At 39.6% G+C, this 24,575-nt stretch overlaps 1 pseudogene; it reads right to left on the bottom strand.

Moving 5' to 3' along the window:
• LOC108396211 (uncharacterized) overlaps nucleotides 1-21,989 on the bottom strand; it is a 168,003-nt pseudogene extending 146,014 nt beyond the window's left edge.
• Between the last annotated feature and the right edge of the window lie 2,586 nt (nucleotides 21,990-24,575).

Below are 24,575 nucleotides of genomic sequence, written 5' to 3'. Positions count from 1 at the left end.
CTGTGCTACATTTTCTTCCCCATGATCCCCCCACACCATATACACTAATCATAATACCCCTAAATCCCCTTCTCCCTCTCTCCCCACCTGCCCTCCCTCACCCCTCCCCTATGGTAACCGCTAGTCTTTCTTGGAGTTTGTGAGTTTGCTGCTATTTTCTTCAGTTTTGCTTCATTGTTATACTCCAAAAATGAGGTAAATCGTTTGGTATTTGTCTTTCCCTGACTTATTTCACTGAGCATAATATCCTCTAGGTCCATCCATGTTGTTGCAAATGGTAGGATGTGTTTCTTTCTTATGGCTGAATAGTATTCCATTGTGTATATGTACCACATCTTCTCCATCCATTCATCAACTGATGGACACTTAGGGTGCTTCCATATCTTCACTATAGTAAATAATCCTGCAATAAACATAGGCATGTAGATGTCTTTTTCAATCTGAGAACTTGTCTTCATTGGGTAAATTTCTAAGAGTGGATCTCCCGGGTCAAATCGTGTTTCTATTTTTAGTTTTTTAAGGAAGCTCCATGTAGATTTCCACAATGGCTGAACTAGTTTACATTCTCACCAGCAGCGTAGGAGGGTTCCCGTTTCTCTGCATCCTTGCCAACATTTGTTGTTCCTAGTCTTTTCGACGTTGGCCATCCTAACTGGTTTGAGGTGATACCTCATTGTGGTTTCAATCTGCATTTCCTTGATAATTAGCAATGTGGAGCACCTTTTCATGTGCCTGATGGCCATCTTTGGAGATTTCTTCTTTGGAGCAGTGTCTGTTCATATTCTCTGCCCATTTTTTAATAGGGTTATTTGCCTTTTGGGAGTTGAGGCGTCTGACTTCTTTGTATATTTTGGAGGTTAACCCCTTGTCAGATATGTAATTTACAAATATATTTGCCCATACTACAGGATACCTTTTTGTTCTGCTGATGGTGTCCTTTGCTGTACAGAAGCTTTTTAGCTTGAAGTAGTCTCATTTGTTCATTTTTTCTTTTGTTTCCCTTGCCTGAGGAGATATGTTCATGAAAAAGTTGCTCATGTTTGTATTCAAGAGAGTTTTGCCTGTTTTCTTCTTAGAGTTTAATGCTTTCATAACTTACATTCAAGTATTTGATCCATTTTGAGTTTACTTTTGTGTATGGGGTTAGACAATAATCCAGTTTCATTCTCTTACATGTAGTTGTCTTTACCCCACTGTATATCCATTGCTCCTTTACCATATACTAATTGACCATATATTCTTGTGTATATATATGGGCTCTCTAGTATGTTCCATAGGTCTATGGGTTGGCTCGTGTGCCAGTACCAAATTGTCTTGATTACTGTGGCTTTTTAGTAAAGCTTGAAGATGGGACACATAATCCCCCAAGCTTTATTCTTCTATCACAGGATTGCTTTGGCTATTCAGGGTCTTTTGTGGTTCCATATGACTTTTAGAACTATTTGCTCTAGTTCATTGAATAATGCTATTGTTACTTTGAAAAGGATTGCAATGAATCTGTGGATTGCTTTAGGTAGGAAGGCCATTTTGACAATATTAATTCTTCCTACCCAAGAGCATGGGATGAATTTCCATTTATTAGTGTCCTCTTTAATTTCTCTCAAGAGTGTCTTGTAGTTTTCATGGTATAGGTCTTTCACTTCTTTGTTTAGGTTTATTGCTAAGTATTTTATTCTTTATAAGGCAATTTTGAATGGAATTGTCTTCCTGGATTCTGTTTCTGCTAGTTCATAATTAGTGTATACGGATGAAACAGATTTCTGTGCATTAATTTTGTATCCTACAACTTTGCTGAATTCAAATATTAGTTCTAATAGTTTTGGAGTGGATTCTTTAGAGTTATTTCTTGTACAGTATCATGTCACCTGCAAACAGTGAGAGTTTAATTTCTTCTTTAACAATCTGGATTCCTTTTATTTCTTTGTGTTGTCTGATTGCTGTGGCTAGGACCACCAGAAATATGCTGAATAAGTGAGGAGAATTGGCATCCTTGCCTTGTACCCATCTTAAAGCAAATCTTGCTGCTTTTGGCCGTTAATTAGAATTTTGGCTGTAGGTTTGTCACATATGGGCTGTATTATGTTGAGGTATTTGCCCTCTAAACCCATTTTTTGTGTTTTTATCATGACTGGATATTGAATATTGTTGAATGCTTTTCAGCATCTACATAGATGATAATATGGGTTTTGTCATTTTTGTTGATGTGGAGGATGATGTTGATGGATTTTCAAATACTGTACCATCCTTACATCCCTGGAATAAATCCTACTTGATCATCTATGATCCTCTTGGTGTATTTTTGAATTGTTTGCCAATATTTTTTTGTGTGTGTGTTTACCTTTTATTAAAAATTTTGGTATCATTAATCTACAATTACAGAAAGAACATTATGTTTACTAGGTTCCCCCCTTCACCAAGTCCCCCCCACATGCCCCTTCACAGTCAGTGTCCATCTGCATAGTAAGCTGCTGTAAAATCACTACTAGTCTTCTCTGTGTTGCACAGCCCTACCCATGCCCCCCACACACAATACATGCTAATCGTAATGCCCTCTTTCTTTTTCCCCACCCTTATCCCTCCCTTCCCACCCATCGTCCCCAGTCCCTTTCCGTTTGGTAACTATTAGTCAATTCTTGGGTTCTCTGATTCTGATGCTGTTTTGTTCTTTCAGTTTTCCTTTGTTCTTATACTCCACATATGAGTAAAATCATTTGGTACTTGTCCTTCTCCACTTGGCTTATTTCACTGAGCATAATACCCTCTAGCTCCATCCATATTGCTGCAAATGGTAGGATATGCTTTTTCTTATAGCTGAGTAATATTCCAATGTGTATATGTACCACATCTTCTTTATCCATTCATCTACTGATGGACACATAGGTTGCTTCCATATCTTGGCTATTGTAAATAGTGCAGCAATAAACATAGGGGTGCATCTGTCTTTTTCAAACTGGAGTGCTGCATTCTTAGGATAAATTTCTAGAAGTGGAATTCCTGGGTCAAATGGTATTTCTATTTTGAGCCTTCTGAGGAACCTCCATACTGCTTTCCACAATGGTTGAACTAGTTTACATTCCCACCAGCAGTGTAGGAGGGTTCCCATTTCTCCACAACCTCGCCAACATTTGTTACTGTTGCCTTTTCAATGATGGCGATCCTTACTGGTATGAGGTGATATCTCATTGTGGTTTTAATTTGCATTTCTCTGATGATTAGCGATGTGGAACATCTTTTCAGGTGCCTGTTGTCCATCTAGAATTCTTCTTTAGAGAACTGACTATTCAGCTCCTCTGCCCATTTTTTAATTGGATTATTTGCTTTTTGTTTGTTGAGGCGTGTGAGCTCTTTATATATTTTGGATGTCAATCCTTTATCGGATCTGTCATTTATGAATATGTTCCATAATACTGTAGGAATATCTTTTTGTTCTATTGATGGTCTCTTTTGCTGTACAGAAGCTTTTTAGCTTGACATAGTCCCACTTGTTCATTTTTGCCTTTGTTTCCCTTGCCCGGGGAGATATATTCATGAAGAAGTAACTAATGTTTATGTCCATGAGATTTTTGCCTATGTTTTTTCCTAAGAGTTTTGTGGTTTCATGACTTACATTCAAGTCTTTGACCCATTTGGAGTTTACTTTTGTGTATGGGGTTAGACAGTGATCCAGTTTCATTCTCTCACATGTATCTGTCCAGTTTTGCCAGCACCATCTGTTGAAGAGACTGTCATTTCCCCATTGTATGTCCATGGCTCCTTTATCGAATATTAATTGGCCATATATGTTTGGGTTAATGTCTGGAGTCTCTATTTTGTTCCACTGGTCTGTGGCTCTGTTCCTGTGTCAGTACCAAATTGTTTTGATTACTGTGGCTTTGTAGTAGAGCTTGAAGTTAGTGAGCGAGATCCCCCCCACTTTATTCTTCCTTCTCAGGATTGCGTTGGCTATTCGGGGTCTTTGACGGTTCCATATGAATTTTTGAACTATTTGTTCCAGTTCATTGAAGAATGCTGTTGGTAATTTGATAGGGATTGCAATGAAACTGTATATTGCTTTGGGCAGGATGGCCATTTTGTCGATATTAATCCTTCCTAGCCAGGAGCATGGGATGAGCTTCCATTTGTTAGTGACCTCTTTAATTTCCCTTAAGAGCGTCTTGTAGTTTTCAGGGTATAGGTCTTTCACTTCTTTGGTTAGGTTTATTCCTAGGTATTTTATTCTTTTTGATGCTATTGTGAAAGGAATTGTTTTCCTGATTTCTCTTTCGTTAGTTCATTGTTTGTGTATAGGAAAGCTACCGATTTCTGTGTGTTAATTTTGTATCCTGCAACTTTGCTAAATTCCGATATTCCAGTAGTATTGCAGTGGAGTCTTTAGGGTTTTTATGTACAATATAATGTCATCTGAAAATAGTGACAGTTTGACTTCTTCTTTACCAATCTGAATTCCTTGTATTTCTTTGTTTTGTCTGATTTCCATGGCTAGGACCTCCAGTCCTATGTTGAATAACAGTGGGGAGAGTGGGCATCCCTGTCTTGTTCCCGATCTCAGAGGAAAAGCTTTCAGCCTCTCACTGTTCAGTATGATGTTAGCTGTGGGTTTATCATATATGGCCTTTATTATGTTGAGGTGCTTGCCCTCTATGCCCATTTTGTTGAGAGTTTTCATCATGAATGGATGTTGAAGTTTGTCGAATGCTTTTTCAGCATGTATGGAGATGATCGTGTGGTTTTTGTCCTTCTTTTGGTTGATGTGGTGGATAATGCTGATGGATTTTCAAATGTTGTAACCTCCTTGCATCCCTGGGATGAATTCCACTTGGTCATAGTGTATGATCCTCTTGATGTAGTTTTGAATTCGGTTTGCTAATATTTTGTTGAGTATTTTTGCATCTATGTTCATCAGGGATATTGGTCTGTAGTTTTCTTTTTTGGTGCGGTCTTTGCCTGGTTTTGGTATTAGGATGATGTTGGCTTCATAGAATGAGTTTGGGAGTATTCCCTCCTCTTCTATTTTTTGGAAAACTTTTAGGAGAATGGGTGGTATGTCTTCTCCATATGTGTAATAAAATTACGAGGTAAATCAATCTGGCCTGGGGGTTTTGTTCTTGGGTAGTTTTTGATTACCGCTTCAATTTCATTGCTGGCAATTGGTCTGTTTAGATTTTCTGTTTCTTTCTGGGTCAGTCTAGGAAGGTTTTATTTTTCTAAGAAGTTGTCCATTTCTTTTAGGTTTTCCAGCTTGTTAGTATATAGGTTTTCATAGTATTCTCTAATAGTTCTTTGTATTTCTGTGGGGTCCGTCGTGATTTTTCCTTTCTCATTTCTAATTCTGTTGATGTGTGTTGACTCTCTTTTCTTTTAATAAGTCTGGCTAGAGGCTTATCTATTTTGTTTATTTTCTCGAAGAACCAGCTCTTGGTCTCATTGATTTTTTCTATTGTTTTATACTTCTCAATTTTATTTATTTCTTCTCTGATCTTTATTATGTCCCTCCTTCTGCTGACCTTATGCCTCATTTGTTCTTCTTTTTCCAATTTCGATAATTGTGACATTAGACTATTCATTTGGGATTGTTCTTCCTTCTTTTAATATGCCTGGATTGCTATATACTTTCTTCTTAAGACTGCTTTTGCTGAGTCCCACAGAAGTTGGGGCTTTGTGTTATTGTTGTCTTTTGTTTCCATATATGGCTGGATCTCCATTTTAATTTGGTCATTAATGCATTGATTATTTAGGAGCATGTTCTAAAGCCTCCATGTGTTTGTGAGCCTTTTTGCTTTCTTTGTACAATTTATTTCTAGTTTTTTGCCTTTGTGGTATGAAAAGTTGGTTGGTAGGATTTCAATCTTTTGGAATTTACTGAGGTTCTTTTTGTGGCCTAGTATGCGGTCTATTCTGGAGAATGTTCCATGTGCACTTGAGAAGAATATGTATCCTGTTGCTTTTGTATGTAGAGTTATATAGATATCTATAAGGTCCATCTGTTCCAGCGTGTTGTTCAGTGCCTCTGTGACCTTACTTATTTTCTGTCTTGTGGATCTGTCCTTTGGAGTGAGTGGTGTGTTAACGTCTCCCAAAATGGATGCATTGCATTCTATTTCCTCCTTTAATTCTGTTAGTATTTGTTTTACATATATCGGTGCTCCTGTATTGGGTGCATATATGTTTATAATGGTTATATCCTCTTGTTGGACTGAGCCCTTTATCAATATGTAATGTCCGTCTTTATCTATTGTTACTTTCTTTATTTTGAAATCTATTTTGTCTGATACTAGTATTGCAACACCTGCTTTTTTTCTCTCTGTGAAATATCTTTCTCCAACCCTTGACTTCTAATCTGTGCATGTCTTTGGTTTTGAGGTGAGTCTCTTGTAAGCAGCATATAGATGGGTCTTGCTTTTTTATCCGTTCTATTACTCTGTGTCTTTTGATTGGTGCATTCAGTCCATTTACATTTAGGGTGATTATTGAAAGATATGTATGTACTTATTTCCATTGCAGGCTTTAGATTTGTGGTTACGAAAGGTTCAAGGTTAGCTTGTTTACTACCTTACTGTCTGACCTAACTCACTTACTGAGCTGTTATAAACACAGTCTGATGATTATTTCTTTCCCTTCTTTTTCCTCCCCCTCCATTCTTCATACGTTGTCTGTTTTGTTCTGTGCTCCTTTTAGTAGTGCTCTCATCTAGAGCAGTCCCTCTAAGATACCCTGTAGCGGTGGTTTGTGGGAGGCAAATTCTCTCAGCTTTTGCTTGTCTGGGAATTATTTAATCCCTCCTTCATATTTAAATGATAATCATGCTGGATACAGTATCCTTGGTTCAAGGCCCTCCTGTTTCATTGCATTAAATATATCATGCCATTCTCTTCTTGCCTGTAACGTTTCTATTGAAAAGTCTGATGATAGCCTGATGAGTTTTCCTTTGTAGGTGACCTTTTTACTCTCCCTGGCTGCCTTTAGTACTCTGTCCCTGTCCTTGATATTTGCCATTTTAATTACTATGTGTCTTGGTGTTGACCTCTTTGGATCCCGTCTCTTGGGAGTTCTGTGTGCCTCCATAGTCTGAGCAACTATTTCCTCCCCCACTTGGGGGAAGTTCTCGGCAATTATTTCTTCAAGGCACTTTCTACCCCTTTTTCTCTCTCTTCTTCCTCTGGTACCCCTATAATGCGGATATTGTTCCTTTTGGATTGGTCACACAGTTCTCTTAATATTGTTTCATTTCTGGAAATCCTTTTATCTCTCTCTTTGTCAGTTTCTATGTGTTCCTGTTCTCTGTTTTCTATTCATTCAATGGCCTCTTGCATCTTATCAATTCTGCTAATAATTCCTTCCAGAATTTGTTTCACTTCTGTAATTTCCCTCCGAATGTCTGTAATCTCCCTCCAGATGTCATCCCTTAGCTCTTGCATATTTCTCTGCAGCTCTGTCAGCATGTTTATGATTTTTATTTTGAATCCTTTTTCAGGGAGACTGGTTAGGTCTGCCTCTGCAGTTACTTTCTCAAGTGTAACTATATTGGACTGTAACAGACTTTTTTGCCTTTTCATGGTGATAGCAGTGGCTGTAGGCAGGTTGTGGTTGTGTCAGCTGGGAGAATAATGTCCTTTCCTGCTTGATGGATGCCTTGCCCTTCTCTGCTGCCTGTGACGGCTACCTGCACTCCTGGAGCAGCCACCGGGTTAATCTCCTATGCTGCTGTGGGTGTGGTGTCTGTCAGAGAAGCACGGAGCCCTGCAGGGAGTGGCAGGCATGCCAGGTGCACTCGTCTGTGCTAGGGTGACCCTGCTGGGCATCTGTGTGGCGGCAGCAGCCTTTGGGTCTGGCCTGGGCGGCTTGCGTTGGGCTGGGATTCTGGTCCGCCCCTGGGAGCATGCCTGCTCCCTCTGACTCCACTGCCGGTGCACGCTGGGCATTTCTGTGCAGGCTTCTACCAGGCTCTGGCTTCACTGCCGCAGGTGCACCTGGCTGTTCAGTCGCACTGCTGCAGGCTAGCACAAGCCTCTCCTGCAGCACACGGTTCTGCTCTCAGTTCCTTCCGGCGCTTCCACCCCCAGAGTGCACACCCACTCTCCTGCTACTGGGCCCATGTGTCGGGGTCCGCGTCAGTTGGAGGAATGACTGTCAGGCTGCCTAGTCCTGTGACGGGCTTCAGAGCTGCACTGCCAATGTTTAGGGCGCCTAAGTTTCCGTGGTATTCCCAGCTGCCAGGACAACTTCGTCCAGCTATGGGTTCCCTGTCTCTTTAATACTTGCAGAAAGCACTCGCTTTTCTTTTGTCTCAGGGTCGCCGGTCATGGGAATCTGCCCACAGGTTTGATTTTCTGTTTCTCTAATATCCAGCACCCCGTGCACCTTGTGTCTGCATTCCGTGTGTGGATTTCTAGAGCTGGTTGTTTAGCAGTCCTGGGCTTTCACTCCCTCCCCGTTCCACGTCCTTTCTTCCCACTGGGTTTTGGGGTGGAGGAGCATTCAGGTCCCGCCTGGCCACTGCTTGTATCTTACCCCCTTCATGTGATGTTGAGTTCTCGCAGATGTAGATGTATCCTGGCTGTTGTACTGCATCCACTGGTGTCTCTTTTAGGAATAGTTGTATTTATTGTGTTTTCAGAAATATATATGATTTTGGGAGGAGATTTCCTCTGAACTACTCACACCACCATCTTCCCGTGATCCTCAGTTTGGTAATATTTTGTTGAGTATTTTTGCAGCCATGTTCATCTGAGATATTGGTCTGTAATTTTCTTTTTTGTGGTGTCTTTGCCTGGTTTGGGTATTAGAGTGATGCTGGCCTCATATACTGAATTTGGGAGTATTCCTTCCTCTTTCATTTTTTGGAAAACTTTAAGGAGGATCAGTATTAGGCGTTCAGTAAATGTTTGTTAAAATTCAGTGGTGAATCCATCTGGTTCAGGAGTTTTGTTCTTAGGTAGATTTTAGATTAGCAATTCAATTTTGTTGCTGGTAATTGGTCTGTTCAGATTTTCTGTTTCTTCCTGAGTCAGCCATGGTAGGTTGAGTTTTTCTAGAAAGTTTTCTATTTCTTCTATGCTATCTAGCTTGTTAGCATAGAATTTTTCATAGTATTCTCTAATAATTCTTTGTATTTCTGTGAAGCCTAAAGTGATTTTTCCTTTCACATTTCTGATTCAGTTTATGTGTGTAGACTATCTTTTTTTCTTATTAAGTCTTAGTAGGGGTTTATCTATTTCATTGTTTCAAAGAACCAGCTCCTGCTTTCATTGATTCTTTCTATTTGTTTTTTCTTCTTGATTTTATTAATTTATGATCTAATCTTTATTATGTCTCTCCTTCTACTGACTTTGACCCTCATTTATTCCTCTATTTCTAGTTTTGTTAATTGTGAGTTTAGACAGTTCATATGGGATTGTTCTTCTTTCCTGTGGTAGGCCTGTATTGCTCTTGCTAAATTGCACAGATTTTGCAGTGTTGAATTAGTGTTGTGATTTGTCTCCATATACTGCCTGATCTCTGTTTTTATGGTAATTTATCCATTGATTATTTTGATTAATGTTGTTAAGCCTCCATGTGTTTATGGGCTGTTTTGTTTTCTTTGGGTAATTTATTTCTAGTTTCAGACCTTTGTGGTCTGAGAATCTGGTTGGTAAAATTTCCATCTTTGTGAATTTACTGAGGGTCTTTCTGTGGCCAAGTATATTATCTATTCTTGAAAATGTTCCATCAGCACTTGAAAAGAATGTGTATTCTGCTGCTTTTGGGTGTAGAGTTCTGTATATATCTGTTAGGCCCATCTATTCTCATGTGTTGTTTAGTGCCTCTGTGTCCTTACTTATTCTCTGCCTGATTGATGTATCCTTTGGAGTAAGTGGTGTGTTTTAAACTCCTAAAATGAATGCATTGAATTCTCTTTCTCCTTTTAATTGTGTTAGTATTTGTTTCACATTTGTAGGTGCTCCTATGTTGGGTGCACAGATATTTATAATGGATATTTCCTCTTGTTGGAATAACCACTTTATCATTATGTAATGTCCTTCTTTGTCTCTTGTTAGTTTATTTGTTTTGAAGTCTATTTTGTCTGATACAAGTACTGCAACTCCTGCCTTTTTCTTTCTATTAGCTGCATGAAATATCTTTGTCCATCCCTGAACTTTTAGTCTGTATGTGTTTTTGGATTTGAAGTGAGTGTCTTGTAGGCAGCATATAGTTGGGTCTTGTTTTTTTAATCCATTCAGTGAATCTGTTTATTTTGACTTGTGCATTCTGACCATTTACATTTATGGTGATTATCAATAGGGATGTACTTATTGACATTGCAGGCTTTAGATTCATGGTTACCAAAGGTTCAAGGGCAACTCCCTCTACTATCTATGAGTCTAATTTAACTCCCTTAGCATGCTATTACAAACACAATCTAAAGGTTCTTTTTTTCCTCCATTTTATTTCTCATCTATTATCTGTATATTAGGTATCAAAATCTGTACTGTTTTTATATCCCTTGAGTGACTTTGGGGATAATTGATTTGATTTTGCATCTGCTTAGTCATTAATTGGTCTACTTTCTGTTGGATTGATTTCCTCTGTTGACAGCTATTTAGCCTTAGGAACACTTGCATCTGTAGGAGTCCCTCCAAAATGCACTGTACAGGTTGTTTGTGGGAGGTGAATTCTCTCAACTTTTGATTATCTGAAAATTGTTTAATCTCTCCTTCAAATTGAAATGATAATCTTGCTGGGTAGAGTATTCGTGGTTCAAGTCTCTTGTTTCTTTGCAGTAAATATATCATGCCACTCCCTTCTGGTCTATACGAGGTCTGTTGAGATATCTGATCATAGCCTGATGGGTTTTCCTTTGTACGAGATCTTTTTTATCTCTGTTGCTGTTTTTAAATGTCTGTCTTTGCCATTTTAATTATTATATGTCTTTGTGTTTTCATCTTTGGGTCCCTAGCGTTGGGAGATCTGTGCACCTCCATGGCCTGAGAGACTATCTCCTTCCCAAGATTGGGGACATTTTCACCAATTACCTCCTCAATGATACTTCCTATTCCTTTTTCTTTGTCTTCTTCTTCTGGTACCCCCATAATGCGAATATTGTTCCATTTGGATTGGTCTTACTTTCTCTCAATATTCTTTTATTCCTAGAGATCCTTTTTACTCTCTGTGCCTCCCTTTTTACTCTCTGTGCCTCAGATTTTTTTGTATTCCTCTTCTCTAATTTCTATTCCATTTAGTGTCTCTTCTATTACATCTAATCTGCTTTTAAATTCCTCCATTATATTTTTCATTTCAAATGCTGAATTCTTTATTGATTGAATCTCTGTCCTAAATTCATTCCTCAGTTATTGAAAATTTTCTGTACCTCCATGAGCATATTTATGTTTTTTATTTTGAAATCTCTTTCAGGAAGATTAATGACTTCAGTTTCACCTGAGCCTTTTTCTGGTGTTTGTCAAATTTAGGTTTGTACCAGTTTACTTTGACATTTCATATTTTTGTGGCACCCTCCAGTGCCCAGAAACTTTGCTCTCTGGAGCTGCTCAGCCCCTGGAGTGATCAATAATATCCTCTTTCTGAAAATGGGCAAGAGTAGTTGGGGGTCATGGGGATTTAGTGCTGGTGCCTGGTGGGAGGAAATAGATGTTTCCTGCCTCCTGGCTGTTGTGCCTGTCTCTACTCTCAGAACCAGTGGGCTGAGCACACAGGTGTCAGCCTCTGTGCTTTGGGTTTGTAGCTGCCATAGGTAGGGCATCCTTCTGGCTGGCCTGATGGCAGGGCAGGTACTGACAGTTTGTGAGCCATGCTGGCTGGCTGGGAAGAAGGTGCAGCAGGTTGCATATCATGGTGGGGGGGCCTCAGAGCTGTGTAGCCATACAGGGGGATGGAGCACCTGAAGATTCTGAATGTTCCCAACTTGCTGGGTAGAGTGTGTCCTGTTCCAATAGGTATGCTCTTTTCACCAGTTGTATGCAGTCTAGCACAGCCTTCTTTCCTGTTGCTCTTTTAGGATTTGCTGTATTAGTTATATTTTCATATTATATGTGGTTCTGGGGGGAAGTCTTTGTCTCACATTTCACACTGCCATCTTTAATCCTCTTATTGATACAAATATCAATTTTATGTGATGGTAGGCTCATGTCATCCACATTTGTCAAAAGTTATAGTATGTACCACATCAATAGTGAATGCTAATATAAATTATTGGCTTTGAGTGTTAGTGATGTGCCAATGTAGGCTGATCAATTGTAACAAATTCATCATTCTGGTTTGGAATGTTGACAGTGGGGGAGACTGCATGTGTTTTGTGGGAAACTGTACTTTCTGCTCTATTTCTCTGTGAAGTAAAACTGTTCTAAAATATAATGTATATTAAAAAATTCAAACCTCTTATTTCTTTTCTCTGACTCAGGGGAAAAACTGGGTTTGGCAAATAAGTATTATTCCTTTTATTATGGTTTCACTATTCAATTCATCTACTAGATAGTAAGATACTCTCAGTCCTCTTAACTACAGGCCATTACCAGAGGTAAATGAAGATGAGTTTAGTTAAAAGGCTCAGCTCAAGATTATCAGGGCACGACAGGGATTAAAGAAATCACAGGAGCCTTATAATACCAAGCTTTCTTTTTAAGAACTGGAGTATTTGATGAGCCAAAAAATGAGCTTCAGAAGAAAACTGTAAAAAAGATACAGACTGAGTTCTGTAAATATGATCATTTTTCTATCAACTCTTCAGAGAAAAAAGCAAAGAGACCACAAACAGGCAAAATTAAATTGATGATCACAGAACTGTTGGATAAATTATTTCAAACTGTGCTAGATACTACTACTGTCAAAATATTGCAGATACATAACTATATCAGTGTTACTTTATGCCTTAGTAACTCTGAAAATCAATATGGGAAATAGCTGTTCTTCATGGTGGAATCTATTCCTAGTCTTTTTGCCTCCATGTTTCTTCTGTTTTTGCATACTATATAATCAAACTTAGAAGATACTGCTTTGGTGATCAAACCATGAGCAACAGGCTTAGAAGCATGGGAGAAGGTTGAAGATAAAAGGAGAGAAATAGCTTCTCATAACACATTAATGACCCATTAACAAGTGTAAAAGATTCTTATTCTGGAATCTTTGGTACACAAACACTCTGTCTTTATATGCAAAATAGAATGCATATATACATTTTAAAGGGAGAGAGCCTATAGTTGCCATCAGACTTTGAAAGGGGTTGGGATTTGTAACCCTTGAATGTTTAAAAAGTCACCATTTGGAAAGAAAGGGGAAGATGGCGGCATAAGTATGGCAGCAGAAATATCCTCCTAAAACCATACATATTTTTGAAAATACAACAAATAAAACTACAAATAACAATGAGACCAGAGGATAGAGTACAGCATCCAGGCTACATCTACATCTGTGGGAACTCAGCATCTAATGAAGGGGGTAAGATACAAGCCACAGCCCAGTGGAATCTGAGTGCTCCCCCCACCCCAGCTCCCCGGTGGGAGGAAAGGAGTTGGAGTGAGGAGGGAGTGGAAGGCCAGGACTGCTGAATACCCAGCCTTAGTAATCCACACTGGGAGCGCAGACATAAATTGCATGGTGTACTGGATATTAGGGAAATGGAAATGTAAAATCTGTGAGCAGATACCTGCAGCCAGCTACCCTGGGACAAAAGAAAAGTGAGTGCTTTTAGAAAGTCTTAAAATAACAGGGACTTCACAGTTGGATGGAATGGTCCAGGCACACTCAGCCCAGCAGGCTGGAAATCCTGAAGAACATCAGACGCCCTAACCCCCTGGGTGGCAATACAGGCTCTGAAGTCACTCATGGTGATAAACAGCCTGCCGTTCTTTCCCACTCCCACGTGACCCTGGCAGAACAGCCTGGGGGCAACCATGCCCACAGCAGCTGTCCAGAGCCTCCTCCCAGTGTGCAGCCTTCTGGGCTAGACCTGGGACCACCACCAGTGAGGAGCTGCCTGGCATAGGCAGAGGCTCAGAGGGGTGCTGTTCTTGCAGGAGAGCACACCCAGCATGCCTGCCTGTCCTCACAGGGCTCTGAGCTTCCCTGCCTGCTGTGGCTCAGGAATTAACCTAGAGCCTGCTCCTGGTGTGCGGGTAACCTGAACAGCAGTGGAGAATGGCAAGGTGACCAGCAAGCAGGAACAGAATCTGTTCTCTCAGCTAACACACATGCTACCTGTCTATGACTACCTCTATCACCATAAAAAGGCAGAAGAATTTGGTCTAGTCCAGAATCACCCAGACAACCCCAGAGAGAGAACCAGGGGAGATCAATTTAAGTAATCTTCCTGAAAAAGAATTTGAAATTAAGGTCACAACCATGCTGATGGACATGCAGAGAAATATACAAGAGCTAAAGGATCAAGTTGGGAGGGAGAATACGAAATAAAACAATCTCTAGAAGGACTTATAGCAGACTGGATGAGGTGCAAGAGGCTGTTAATGGAATAGAAATTAGAGAACAAGAATACAGAGAAGCTGAGGCAGAGAGAGACAAAAGGATCTCCAGGAATGAAAGAATATTAAGACAACTCTGTGACCAATCCAAATGCAACAATATTTGCATTATAGTGGAACAAGAAGAAGAAGAGAGAAAAGAAAGGATAGAAAGTGTATTTGAAGAAATAATTGCTGAGGACTTCCCCAAATTGGGAGAGGAAACAGTCTGTCAGACCATGGAGTCCCACAGATCCCCCAACACAAGGGACCCAAGGAGGACAACAGCAAGACACATAATAATTAAAATGGAAAAGATCAAAGACAAAGACAGAGTATTAAAGGCAGCTAGAGAGAGAAAAATGGTCACCTACAAAGGAAAACCCATAAGGCTTTCATCAGACTTCTCAACAGAAACCTTACAGGTCAGAAGAGAATGGCTTGATATATTTAATGTAATGAAACAGAAGGGCCTTGAACCAAGAATACTGTATTCAGAACAATTATCATTTAAATATGAAGGAGGGATTAAATAATTCCCAGATAAGCAAAAGTGGAAGGAATTTGCCTACCACAAACCACCTCTACAGGATATTTTAAAGGGACTGCTATAGATGGAAGCACTCCTAAGGCTAAATAGATGTCACCAGAGAAAATAAAATCACACAAAAGAAAGCAGGCCAACCAAATAATAACTAAAGGCAAAAAATAAAATCAACTTTGCACAAAAGGAGTCAAAGAAAACACAAAAGAGTACAGATTAAAACACCTAACATATAAAGAATGGAATAGGAGTAATAAGAAGGGAGAGAAATAAAGAATGATCAAACTGTATTTATAATAACTCAATAAGCAAACTAACTTAGATGATTAGATAGTAAAGAAGCTACCCTTGAACATTTGGTAACCATGAATCTAAAGCCTGCAATGGCAATAAGTACATATCTTTCAATAATCACCCTATATGTAAATAAACTGAATGCACCAATCAGAAGACAGAGTAATAGAATGGATAAAAAAGTAAGATCCATCTATATGCTGCTTACAAAGACTCACCTCAAACCCAAAGACACACACAGACTAAAAGTCAAGGGATGGAAAAATATATTTCACGCAAACAATAGGGAGAAAAAAGAAGGTGTCGCAGTATTGTATCAGACAAAATAGACTTCAAAACAAAGAAAGTAACAAGAGATAAAGAAGGATATTACATAATGATAAAAGGGTCAGTCCGACAAGAGGATATAACCATTATAAATATATGTGCACCTAATACAGGAGCACCAACAAATGTGAGAGAAATACTAACAGAATTAAAGGTGGAAACAAAATGCAATGGATTAGTTCTAGGAGACTTCAACACACCATTCACTTCAAAGGACAGATCTACAAGACAGAAAATAAGTAAGGGCACAAAGGCACTGAACAACACACTAGAATAGATGGACTTAATAGCCATCTATAGAACTCTACACACAAAAGCTTCAGGATACACATTCTTCTCAAGTGCACATGGAATATTTTCCAGAATAGTCCACATACTAGGCAACAAAAAAAGCATCAGTAAATTAAAAAAGATTGAAATTGTACCAACCATCTTCTCACAAAAAGGTATAAAACTAGAAATAAATTGTACAAAGAAGGCAAAAAGACTCACAAACACATGGAGGCTTAACAACATGGTCCTAAATAATCAATGAATCAGTTACCAAATTAAAATTGAGATAAAGCAATATATGGAGACAAATGATAACAACAGCAGAAAGAGCCAACCTCTGTGGGATGCAGTGAAGGTAATTCTAAGAGGAAAGTGTATAGCAAACTAGGTCTATTTAAAGAAGGAAGAACAATCCCAAATGAATTGTCTAAAGTCACAATTATTGAGATTGGAAAAAAGAGGATCAAACGAGGCCCAAAGTTAGCAGGAGGAGGGACATAATAAAGATGAGAGAAGAAATAAACAAAATTGAGAAGAAGGAAACAATAAAAAAATCAATGAAACCAAGAGCTGGTTCTTTGAGAAAATAAACAAAATAGATAAGCCCCTAGCCAGATGTATTAGGAGTAAAAGAGGATCAACACACATAAACAGAATCAGAAATGAGAAAGGAAAAATCATGACAGACTTCATTTAAATACAAAGAATTATTAGAGAATACTTTGAGAACCTGTATGCTAACAAGCTGGAGGACCCAGAAGAAATGGACAACTTCCTGGAAAAATACAAACTTCCAAGACTGACCAAGGAAGAAACAGAAAATCCAAAAGACCAATTACCAGCAATGAAATTGAATTGGTAATCAAAAAACTGCCCAAGAACAAAACCCCCGGGCAAGATGGACTTACCACTGAATTTTATCAGACATATAGAAAAGACATAATACCCATTCTCCTTAAAGTTTTCCAAAAAGTAGAAGAGGAGGGAATATTTCCAAACTCATTCTATGAAACCAGCATCACTCTAATACCACAACCAGGCAAAGACCGCACCAAAAAAGAAAATTACAGACCAAAATCAATGATGTAGATGCAAAAATATTCAACAAAATACTAGCAAACTGAATTCAAAAGTATGTCAAGAGGATCATACACCATGTTCAAGTGGGATTCATCTCAGGGATGCAAGGATGGTAGAACATTCAAAAATCCATCAGCATCATCCATCACATCAACAAAAAGAAGTACAAAATCTGCATAATCATCTCCATAGATGCTGAAAAAGCATTCAACAAAATTCAACATCCATTCATGATAAAAACTCTCAACAAAATGGGAATAGAGGACAAGTACCTCAACATAACAAAGGTCATATATGACAAACACACATCCAATATCATACTTAACTGTGAGAAGCTGAAAGCCTTTCCTCTAAGATCAAGAACAAGACAGGGAAGCCCACTCACCCCACTGTTATTCAACATAGCTCTGGAGGCCCTAACCTCTACAATCAGACAAAACAAAGAAATACAAGGTATCCAGACTGGTAAAGAAGAAGTCAAACTGTCATTATTTGCAGATGACATGATATTGTACATAAAAAACCCTAAACACTCCACTCCAAAACTACTAGAAGTAATATCAGAAATCAGCAAAGTTGCAGGATACAAAATTAATACACAGAAATCTGTTGCTTTCTTACACACTAAGGATAAACTAGCAGAAAGAGAAATCAGGAAAAACATTCCAATCACAACTACATCAAAAAGAATAAAATATCTAGGAATAAACCTTAACAAGGAAGTGAAAGACCTATACCCTGAAAACTACAAGATACTCTTAAGAGAAATTAAAGAGGACACTAACAAATGGAAACTCATCCCATGCTCTTGGCTAGAAAGAATTAATATTGTCAAAATGGCCACCCTGCCTAAAGCAATGTACAGATTCAATGGAATCCCTATCAAAATACCAACAGCATTCTTCAACAAACTGGAACAAATAGTTTTAAAATTCATATGGAAGCACAAAGGACCCCGATTAGACAAAGCAACCTGAGAAGGAAGAATAAAGCAGGGGGTATCTCGCTTCCCAACTTCAAACTCTACTACAAAGCCACAGTAATCAAGACAGTTTAGTACTGGCACAAGAACAGACCCAAAGACAAGTAGAACAGGATAGAGAGTCCAGATATTAACTCAAACATATATGGTTAATTAATATATGATAAAGTAGCCATGGACATACAATGAGGAAATGACAGCCTCTCTAACAGCTAGTGCTGGCAAAACTGGACAACTATATGTAAGAGTATGAAATTGGATCATTGTCTAACCCCATACACAAATGTAAATTTGAAATGGATCAAAGGCCTGAATGTAAGTCATGAAACCATAGAACTCTTACAAGAAAAGCATAGGCAAAAATCTCTTGGACATAAACATGAACAACTTCTTCATGAATATATCTCCCTGGGCAAGGGAAACAAAGCTAAAGTGAACAAGTGGGACTATATTAAGCTGAAAAGCTTCTGTACCACAAAGGACATCACCAATGGAACAAAAAGCATCCTACAATATGGGAGAATATATTCATAAATGACAGATCCGATAAAGGGTTGACTTCCAAAATATATTAAGAGCTCACACACCTCAACAAACAAAAGCAAATAATCCTATAAAAAAATGTTCAGAGGAGCTGAACAGACCGTTCTCCAAAGAAAAACTTCAGATGGCCAACAGACACATGAAAAGATGCTCCACATCACTAGTCATCAGAGAAATGCAAATCAAAACCACTATGAGATATAACCTCGCACTAGTAAGGATCACCACCATCTAAAAGACAAACGACAGCAAATGTTGGTGAGGATGTGCAGAAAGGGCAATCCTCCTACACTGCTGGTGGGAATGTAAGTTAGTTCAACCACTTTTGAAAACCATATGGAGGTTCTTCAAAAATCTCAAAATAGAAATACTATTTGACCCAGGAGTTTCACTCCTAGGAATTTACTCTAAGAATGCAGCAGCCCAGTTTGAAAAAGACGTATGCACCCCTATGTTTATCACAGCACCATTTACAATAACCAAGAATTGGAAGCAACCTAAGTGTCCATTAGTAGATTAATGGATAAAGAAGATGTGGTACATATACACAATGGAATGTTATTCAGCCATAAGAAGAATATAAATCCTACCATTTACAACAACATGGATGGAGCTACAGGGTATTATGCTCAGTGAAATAAGCCAGGTGGAGAATTATAGGTATCAGATGATTTCACTCATCTGTGGAGTATAAGAACAAAGTAAAAACTGAAGGAGCAAAAGAGCAGCAGACTCACAGAATCCAAGAATGGACTAACAATTACCAAAGAGAAAGGGACTGAGGAGGATGGGTGGGTAGGGTGGGATAATGGGGGGGATGAAAGAGGGCATTATGATTAGCATGTATATGGGGGAGATCAGGGGGAGGGCTCTGCAACACAGAGAAGACAAGTATTGACTCAATAGCACCTTTCTACACTAATAGAGACTGTAATGGGGTATGTGGGGGAGGGACTTGGTGATGGGGGGTGTCTAGTAAACATAATGTTCCTCATGTAATTATAGATTAATGATACCAAAATTTAAAAAAATAATAAAGTCACCTTTTATGCCATGCCATAAGTCGTTTAGACCTATAACACAGACTTAAATAAAACAATTGCATCAGTATACCCAGCAAAGCATCCCAACTCTGAGACCTAAAGCCATTTTCCAAGTGCCTAATTTACAGTCTGAAAGTAAATAACTTTCTTTGGTGAATCTGGTACATGCTGCCTTTAAATGAAGGCTGTAGACATCCTAGCCTGGTATTATCAGGGCCAAATTTCCTTCCCCAGAGCTTTAATAAGGATAGAGACCAATAAAAGTTGCATCCTGTTTTTTTTCTAGAAGATCTATAGCTATCCTGCTTCTCTATGCTGGTCTTAGCTGTGAAATAAAGACAGTATGGTTAATCACCTGTGAAATGTAATTAAAGAGGCATTTGAAAGAGTCTTACTGGCAAATAAAATTTTTCTCTTCTTTTAATGTATCAGATTTCATAACTGGTGATTTATATCCAAACTCTTCCAAAATCTATGTATATATTTTTATTATTTTCAGATGAAAGCAGTACTTGGTTTCTTTCCTGATGTTTTGATATCTATAATTTTTAACTTACTTTTAATTTGGAGCCCTTTTGTTGATTTACAGGTCTCTTCAGGAATGATAAATTCAATACTGTTATAGTCACTATAGTGAAATGATTTCTCTATGAACATCATCCTGCATAGCCTATGATTTTGATAATGTGAATGGTTGCCATCAGTGAAAGGAGAGGTCCTTAAGTGCACATTATTCTGACATTTCCTACTGTTTCAATTTTTCCAGCTCACCAATTTAATTAATAATTTCCAGACTAACAAACATGTTCTAAAGGAAAATTATTCCCTAAAGATGGCTTCTAAGGTGAGGTACACCTGGTTTTATGTTATTGAAATTCTTAGGTAGAAAGACAGAAATGAGCAGGATGAAAAGGAGAAAGGGCCCCCCAAAGATGACTTAGGGAGTTGATCAATTACAACCAGCCAGCCAGAAATCACTGAGAGTTAATCAGATGACGCCACAAGGTCCAAGAGTGACTCAGGAAATGTCCAAAGTCCCTCCAGATAAGAAACATGAAAGGCACAGGCACAGCACAGCCCCTGTCCCCATTTCATAAAATAGAACAGGCCTAGAGGGCTGACAGCTGTCAATCAAGGACCTCTCTGCCCTGCCAAAACCACATAAACAAAGCTTCAGAATGAACATCTGGGCTTGTCTTATCTTTGGCAGGCCTGCTCTGTTACTCTATGCAGACGGTATTAAAACTTACTTTGCTTTCTTGACTTGGTTTCTTTTCTCACTATATCTGACTTCCCTGAGAAACTGAGCTGAGTCCTTTCTTTCTTAACATATTTGGTGCCACGCCTCAGAGAAAGCAGTGGTAAGTCACTCTTACTTTCATTTTCTGTTGGGCAGCCATTCTGGCCAAAAACGGGCATGGGTGAGCCACACTAAAATGCCACTAGGGCAGGGCGCTGCTAGAAGATTCCCATGATAGGATAAGGTGGTCGCAGATTGGGGACAGAAGCATTAGGCTCCCTGCCACCTGCATGAAAACATCTGTACAAGCACACTCACAGTAAAATCACACCCAAGTCCAACCCCTGGCCATCTCCCAGACAGGTTTTTTGCTGTCTGACACTATCTCCTTTCCAGTTTCCATTTGGTTGAGTCACCTTCTGGCTCCCACAAAGCCTTGATTTTTACTGTCTCCAGCTCTTGGGATCACCTCAGATCATGGTAAGCCCCCTTTAAGCCTCCTCCATATCACACTTGGAGACGTCTGAGTTGGGATGCATTAAAACCCTGGGCAGCCAGCTGTGCTAGGACCTCTGGGATAGACCCTGGGATGCTGGGCTCTCTAACCCATTTTGCAGGATTGTAGTCTTTCAGTCCTCTATCCTGTTGCCAGAGATGTCCAAAACAGGAATAGATTTCCAGGTCTTGGGATGTTGAGACCTCTGGGATAGACCCTAGGATGTTAGGCTCTCTAAACCATTCATTTCTTCCTAGATGGGCAACCAGGAACCCATTCTAGCTACCATGCCACTGGGCTGTATCCTTTCTAATTGGTCCCATATAGATGCAGAGACACTTAAAAAGAAAAGACTAATATCCTTTTGCAATACAGCCTGGCCCCAATATCAACTAGGGGACCAGTAGCAGTGACCAATTAATGGAACTCTTAACCCTAACACCCTTATGCAGCTTGACCTTTTCTGCAAAAATCTGGGTAAATGGGCAGAAATCCTATATGTTCAGGCTTTCTTCGATCTTAAAAGCCAAGAGGATCTCTGCCAGACTTGTAAATTAAAAAGTACTCCCAGCCTTCCCTCTGCTCCACTTCCTGCTTTACCTCCACCCCAGTATCCAGGACCACCCAAGGGAAATGTATCACAGCCAGCCCCACAGGGCCTTCAATGACAGAGTCCTGGGTACTCAAATCTGCTCCCAAAGGCACCTGCTGAAGTTCTCCCATTAGTAGAAATGGCAAGTGGAGAATTTGGCAGTGCTAGTCCATAAACCTTTTTCACTAACTGAATTAAAACAGCTTAAGGCTGATCTTGGCAGCTGTACGACCAATCCAGATAACTATACTGACCAATTCCACTACATCAGTCTAGCTTATGACTTCACCTGGAAAGATGTCATGATAATCCTGGGACACTCTCTGACCCTGAATGAGAGAGAGTTATTAAAGAAGCCTATAAATTTGCCAGTAGCCTCCACTTATTGGACACTAAATTTCCCACTGGGGAAACAGCTGTCCCCTTTACAGACTCTAATTGGGATTATAATGATAAAGACAGTAGGTGGGGAAAAAACCACTTGCTTTTTTGCATAAAGATGGGGCTAAAGAACCCTAGGCAAAAAGTTGTTAATTATTCAAAAGTTGCTGCCATTAATCAGGGACCAGAGGAAAATCCTGTTACTTTCTTAGAAAGACTGAGAAACAACCTCACTAAATATACTAATCTAGATTTAGACATATATGAGGGACAAGTAATTCTGAGAAATAAATTCCTCTCACAGTCATCATCCAACATCAGGAGAAAATTACAAAAACAGATCCAGACAAACCCTAATAGCAGTTTAGATGAGCTCCTCACCACAGCCAATAGTGTGTTCTATGGCCATGATCAAGAAGAGGCTAGAGCTCAGGAAAAGGAAAAGATGGAGACCCGATATACTCAGCTATTAGATGACCTTGTGGCTCAGCCCATGTCCAGAGGCTTGCCAGGTCCTGATCAGAATTCTAAGAAAGATAGTAAGTCTAACAACATCTGTCATAAGATGGGGCATTGGGCTAAGAGCTGTCCTAGTAGAGATAAGACTTCACAATCTCCCTGCTTCAAATGTACAGAAATGGGTCACTGGGCTGCCCTTTGCCCCATGGGCCACAGGGCCCCTGGGCCACCCCAGCCACCCATGGTCCTTGAGCTCCTTTCACAGGAATGGAGTATCCCTAGCCAGTTGGCCCCAGTCCATGACATCAACATCCCTGGACTAGAGCCTAGGGTAACCATGGATGTGGCAGGTAGGACAATTTTCTTTTTAATTAACACTGGGAACTCCTACTCTGTCCTCAATTCCTATTTTGGACCTCTATCCTCTTGAACTTGTATAGTACTTGGATTGACAAGGAACCCTACCTACTACTTGGCCCTTCACTCCACCCTTAGGATGTCTCCTCCATAACTATTATTGTTCACATCTATTTTTAGTTCTAAAAGAATGTCCTATTTCCCTCTTGGGATGAGACATACTAGAAAAATTACAAACCAGGATGATTTTTAGTTTTCCCCCAGCTAGTCATAACCCTCTCCAACTTCTGGTTGCTCCCAAAACCCCCTCATCAGCTTGTCAGGACTGGTAACAGTCTATCAATCTTGACATTTGGGATAAGGGAATCCCAGGAAGGGCTAAGTATGCCACTCCAGTAGTCATCTAGCTCAATGACCCAACTATGTTTCCTAGCCAAAAACAATATCCTATAAAACCTAAGGCTCGTAAAGGCCTTCAGCCTCTAATTTCCAAATACCTTAAACATAGGCTGCTAGTTCCAACTAATTCACCTTACAATACTCCAATCCTGGCCATCAAAAAGAAAGACCAGACTTATCATCCAGTCCAGGATCTAAGAACTATCAGTGAGGCAGTTGTGCCTCTCCACTCAGTGGTCCCTAACCTATATACTCTATTAGGAGTTATTCCACCTGTCACCTCGTGATTTACAACTCTAGATCTTAAAGATGCTTTATTCTGCATCCTCTTAGAAAAACAGTCACAGTCACTATTTGCTTTTGAATGGACCACTCCAGAAAACACCTCTGGCCAGCTAACCTGGACTGTCCTCCCTCAGGGATTTAGAGACAGTCCTTATCTATTTGGACAAGCCTTGTCCCAAGACTTAGCCCACCTGCATCTGAACAATGGGGCACACTCATACAATATGTAGATGATCTTTTAATCTGTTCCCCCACAAAACGAGACTCTATTAACCATACCATTCAAACCCTTAACTTCTTAGCTGAGCAGGGATATAAAGTTTCAAGGGCCAAAGCTCAGTTAGTACAACAAAAGGTCACTTACCTGGGTATAATCCTTACTCCAGGAAAGAGAGGCCTTTCTCCAGACCGAGTTCATGCCATTATTTTCCTTCCCCAACCTACTTCCCACAAGCAACTCGGGGCTTTCCTAGGACTAAAAGGATATTGCAGGTTATGGATCCTAAATTATGGACTCATTGCACAGCCTCTCTATGAAGTCCTAAAAGGAAAGGATGACACTAAACCTTTAGACTGGGAACCATCAAAACAAAAAGCTGTAGATCTGCTTAAGAACCTGTTAACATGGGCCCGTACCCTAGGACTCCCAAACCCAGCCAGGCCATTCCAAATGTACTCCCATGAAAGACACGAGTGGCCCTTGGAGTTCTAACTCAAAAAATTAGGTCCAACTCACCAACCTATGGCCTATCTGTCAAAAAGACTCTACCCCACAGTGCGGGGGTGGCCTTCTTGTTTTAGAGCTATTGGGGCCCTTTCTATTTTCTAGAAGAAAC

Source organism: Manis javanica, chromosome X, assembly GCF_040802235.1.
Source record: "Manis javanica isolate MJ-LG chromosome X, MJ_LKY, whole genome shotgun sequence".
NCBI lineage: Eukaryota > Metazoa > Chordata > Mammalia > Pholidota > Manidae > Manis > Manis javanica.
Note: the sequence above shows the minus strand (reverse complement) of the source record. Positions and strands in the feature narration are given on the sequence as shown.